Source organism: Grammomys surdaster, unplaced genomic scaffold (assembly GCF_004785775.1).
Source record: "Grammomys surdaster isolate TR1022 unplaced genomic scaffold, NIH_TR_1.0 239, whole genome shotgun sequence".
Lineage (NCBI taxonomy): Eukaryota > Metazoa > Chordata > Mammalia > Rodentia > Muridae > Grammomys > Grammomys surdaster.
Genome location: NW_021604684.1, coordinates 8,991,927 through 8,997,473, shown reverse-complemented (window position 1 = coordinate 8,997,473; position 5,547 = coordinate 8,991,927). Strand labels below are relative to the sequence as shown.

Sequence of the window (5,547 nt, the reverse complement as noted above, 5' to 3'; positions counted from 1 at the left end):
CCTGTAAGTTGGCACTCACAGGTTGCATCTGGCCTACAGATGGTTTTTTTTTTTTTTTGGTTTTGCCTGCAGAGTTTAAAGAATTAACCAATCTCCAGCGGTTAAAAATTGGAATTGCGTGTATAATTTTAGAAGCGTAGCTTCTCATAAAATCATCGGTGAACCAGCCATACCAGAAATGTGGAAACAGTAAATAGAGCTGCAAAGGAGAGTTCTCCTTTTGGTCATGTGGCCTTGAGTTTACTACAGTCTATTACTCCCTAGGTACTCTTGGTTTTCAGGCTAAGAGGTTATCTGTCATCTACCAACACATGAGCAGTGATTCACCGCACGGTGTCATTTCTCGGTGCTAGTTTCCTGCCTTGTGAAGGCCCCCACCTTGCTATCCGTATTTGGTTTATAAGAATTTTCAGCTTCAGGCAGAGGATGTGGCTCAGTGGTTAAGAATATTCACTGTGCAAACATGAGGACTGGAGTTCAAATCTCTAACGGCCCCATATGACACGCTGGTGTAGCTGCATGCGTTTATAGCACCAACGTTGTTAGAAGGTAGAAAGGAGGGAATCCCCGGGGCTGGCTGACTGCCAGCTAGTTCTAAAACATGGTGAGTACCAAGTCTAGTGAGAGAATCTGTCTCAAGGCAAGACATCTGATATCTTCTTCTAGTCTCTACACCTGCAGGGGCATGCAGACACACAGGCAGGCTGGCAGGCAGGCAAGCAGGCAGGCAGACAGACAGACAGACAGACTGACAGACTTGTTAGTCCCTCATACTTACATAGCACTTACAATTCACAGATAATCTTTACTTTTTATGTAGAGGCTGAAAATATGGATATGTAAAATTTTCAGTTTTATATTTCCCTACCTTTTCTGGATTTTCTTCTGTAAGCACACTCTCCTTTTACAAAGCTAGAGAATCCAAGCAGAGGAGGCACCTGCATGTCTTCAGCCGTGGATATTAACCAGGAGCACGTAGTTCCATGTCAACTACTTGCTCATGCTTATTGGGTCCAATATCTAAGTAAGTTGCTTCTTACCTCATGATGTCACTCTCGGCTCAACAATTAAAATAAATTCAAATCACTTCTCACTTTCATAGTCTTGGAATTGTCTTACTGAGGTACAACATGAAGATATACACACATTTTAGGTATATTTCATGCATTTTATGAATATATTTTAGTTAATTTTTTTTAGTTCATGCATGAAATACTGTGTCCCGTTATGATGTTTATATATATTATATGTTAATGAATATTCATACAGAGACTCCCCTTCTGGACAGAGTGGTTTGTGCTTATAATTCCAGAAATTTGCAAAGGCCAGAGGTTTGCAAATGCAGGCCTTTTATAGACTTGAGGGTGTCGGCATCATTCACAAAAAAACACACAGCAAGTTTTAGGACAAGAACCTTAAAACCGAAATGACTAAAAGAAACAAGCATATTCAACAGCAGACTGTTAGTTTGTGCATAGTGCCTAATATAAGACAGCACACCTGCCCGTATTAGCTCATTTGAGCTTTGCTGTCTGGAGAGGCTGTAGAAATGCACATAAAGAAACAGATTTCAGTTCCCCAGTTAAAGAATGGCAGCGCTGAGACACGAACTGAGGCTCCCTATCTTCTAAATTCCCAGGTGAGCCATGGGAAGCAGAGAGACAGAGGCCTGGGACAGCCCTGCAGTGAAGCAGTCACATAGAATCCCCAGGCCTTTGCAAGTAAAAGTCAGCTCTTGGTCACCTCCCATTGTCTTCCCTTTCCCTAGACCTCTAACCCAGCACCCGCTGTCACTTTGGTAGTCTCTCTCTTTACTTCACAAAGTTTGCAGTTAAACCTTCCGTGCAATGGCTCATTTTGGAATCAGTATGATCAAGAGTCACCACGATAGAGAAATATGGGCCTGGTTTCCTTCCTTTATTGAGACACATTAACAAAAGCCACAGAACCAGAAACGGGAAATGCTCTCTATTCATGCACAGGATGGTGAAAGACAGATGTAGCATCTTATAGACTTGAGGGTGTCGCCATTGTTCACAGTCTCCTGGTACTCTTCATCCCAATCCTGGTGCATGTTGGGAAGGGCCCTCAAGCATCTTGCTCCTCCTTCTACACACAGATAGTGAACCTGAATCTCAGAAGAGAGAAAAAAATTTCTGCAGAAGGATATGGTTAGCACTTGACTGCCATGAATAGAAACTCATTTTTCAGGACTCATGCCTAACCCCTTGTGGTCCATAGGCCTCTGTTTCAGGGTTTGGCTTGTGCTGTTTACGCTGTTGAAGTTGCCACCTCTCAGGTCCTCTTTCACTTCTGTGACGCAGGTGCTGAGATCTGCAAACTCCGTTTCTGAGGGTTTCTTGCTGGGCATCTTGATGGTGACACTGGCAGCCAGGAACGGTTGGTACTCACTTCCAGCTCATCTCAGCACCTCTGGATAAGCTGTCCGCTGTTCTGAAACCCATGTTCTAGTCATATGATTCTTCCCCTTTCTGAGATCTAACTGCTGCCCAGCTGGGAACTTCCTGTGTATGGCATTTTCCGGGCAGCCTCTCTGCTTGCTTGTGTTCTCTCGTTCTGGCTGGTGGTAGCATCCTCTCGAAGTTACTCTTACACATGTTTTGAGCATTTTATTAGTCAACCTTTGGGTAACTGTGCAACACATTCCTTGCCTTAAGTCCTTTTTATTTGAAACAACCATCCCAGCTTCTCATCTCTAAACTCAATTTCAATCAATACAATGCTTACAAACTTTTCTAGATCTTCTAGCTCTTTCCTTATGAGTATCCACAAAACCACAAAATTAGGGGAGATCTGAAAAATGAGGTGAGACCTTGACATGAGGTAGCTACTCAGGATCCATTTGGGTTCTGATGCTTACTGAAGTTGCCAGGACTACCAGGAGTTTGAAGTCTTGCGGGAAGGAGAGGTATGATAAGAGCTCTGGTGACGCGGGACACTGGGAGGCCAGCAGTGAGGCCTTGACTCTGAAATGGTACAATATGCTTAGAAAGTCAGATGTCACTGAGACCTGAGAATCAAGCAGGAGTGAGTTTGTCAAACAAGTTTGTGGGTTATGAGAGGCTGTTAGAGACACTGAGGGCAGAGATGATCTATAAGAGAACACGTCGAGGCCTGTCCAGGTGGAGTTGTTATCTTTTCCTGAGTATGTTCACCGAAGTCCTCTTCCCCAATCAGAGTGTGACCTTATTTGTAAATAAGGTTGTGGGGTGTGTGTGTGTGTGTGTGTGTGTGTGTGTGTGTGGTTAAATGAGAGCATAGTAGAATGGACATGAAGTTTTTCATCTCATATGACAGGTGTCCTTAGACAGGAGACTGATTTGGAGATAGTCAAGCATACAAAAGCAGAGGTCCACACAGGTAGGAGGCCAAAACTGTAAGGATGTGTCTACATTATTCCAAGGAATACCAAATGCTGCCAGCAAACCCGAGACGCTGGGAGGGAAGCCCACTGAGCAAGTTAGGTTCTCGTCCTCAGCTCTTAGAACCAGTTAGTCCTCATGACACCATTGATTTCAGACTCAGACTGAGATAAGACACTTTCTCACTGGAGGCACACCGCTTCTGGTACCCTATTGAGGCAGCACTGGTACAAACCAACAAAATAACATAAGGAACAGTGGTGAAGCGGCTCCATGGCTCGCTAGCTACGGTTTTCATTCAGCCAGGGTCTAGGCTTGTAGGTATTAGCTCATTTACCCCCTGACCGCTAGAAGAGGCACATACTACCTATTATCTAAAATAAAGAGAGTGAATATAGGGAGTCTTGATGAGTTGGCTAAGGTCACTCATTCCATAGATGACATTAAAGTTCAGCTTTGAATTTAGGCTGAGAAGTACCCACTGATAACACCATTACCCCATGGATGTAGTCTCTCTCTCTTTTTTTTTAATCTTGAGAGCAATACCTATATTTAGAAACTTGGAGAGATTCAGGTTACTTGAAGTCTAATTTATAAATTATAGATTACTCATTACTATGAAAAGATAAATTTATAAATGATAAATAGAATAGAAAAGAATTTATTTATGAATTATTATCTCTTTTTGTATGGATTTATATGGAATTTGACACATAAATAATGTTACTACCATGAACTGAGAACCATCATCCTTGGAGGCTCTTAAGGAGAGTAAATGGTACATTTTTTATTTTAGTATAGAGAATGGGCTGAGCAAAAGGACGACTGGATACTGTCATTAGGAGCCATTTCTCTTAGAGACTTTCAATGAGGAAACAAGGGTCAACTACAAACTATTAAAGTTTCATCTGAGATCCTTTAATAAAGACTCTAAACACAATCCCCAATTAAGTGGGGTGCTGTCAATAAGAATGAAGCTTTGGGCTTCGTTTTGCTTCAAGATGGCTGCTGGGACGTATTTGGAACATTTTCTGGACAGAGAAGACATTAGAGCACTCGCCTAACAGAGGGAAGCCCCTGGGATTGAAGTTCAGTCTTCACCACCAAAGAGGAAAATCTGAGGTCAAGCTGTGTAAAGAGATTTTGCCTTCATGGAGCATAACTAGTATTGAAGACCTCCCATTTGAATTACAGAGAAACTTACGCTCATGAGGGACCTATACCAAAGGACGGAGGGTGGACAAACACAATCGGCGACTGGACACCGACCTGGCCAATTTTGAGTCTGATCTGAAGGAAAAACAGATCAAGTCAAGTGACTATGACGGCTCTTCCAGCAAAGGCAAAAAGGGCCAGACCCAAAAGGAGTAAAAGAGCTGCCCGTGCAAGTTTCAAAGGGAAAAACTCAGATGAAGAAGCCCCAAGGCTGCCCAGAAGAAGTTAAAAGTTGTGTGCACAAGTCCTGAGTATGGGATGCCCTCAGCGACATTTGTCAGTGTCCATCTCTCTGATGTGTTGGATACACCTGTGGATCCCAATGAACCCACATACTGCCTTTGTCACCAGGTCTCCTATGAAGAAATGATCGGCTGTGACAATCCAGATTGTTCCATCGAGTGGTTCCACTTTGCCTGTATGGGCCTGACAACCAAGGGAAATGGTTTTGCCTACACTGCTCCCAAGAACGGAAGAAGAGACAGGTTTCCTTGGATTCCATCACAGACTCCTTCTGAATCCCCCTGAGCTGGGCTAGTGAAAAGAGAGGAAAGCCTGTGCTGGGGACAGGGGGCGGGAGATGTGGACAGTGCCATACTGTCATCCCTTCTCCCTTTTCCCTTCTCCCCACTTGGTGCTGAGGCTGCATCCAAACCTCAGTTATGGAGGGTGCCACAGCCACTGATGGTATGTGTTCTCCTTCCACCTCTCCCACAGAGGGAAGTGATCCCACTCACTTGTCCTTTTGCCTCCATGGTGAGGTTGGTGTTGTATTTCAGAGGGAAGGTCCTCTTCATTCCCCTTGCTTTGACTTATGGACTGAGGCAGTGGAGTGGGGCACTCTCCCAGTCCCCTCAATCCTCCTTCCCCCATTGGGAGCTAGGTAGGACAGACTGCCTTCTCTAAGCTCTTCCTTTTCTCAGTGGGGAGGGAGCTTCTAGGTCATTTG

At 44.1% G+C, this 5,547-nt stretch overlaps 1 pseudogene; it reads left to right on the top strand.

Annotated features, from left to right (window-relative positions):
* Positions 1 to 2,375: 2,375 nt before the first annotated feature.
* Positions 2,376 to 5,116, top strand: LOC114626711 (annotated as a pseudogene).
* The last annotated feature ends 431 nt before the right edge of the window (positions 5,117 to 5,547 follow it).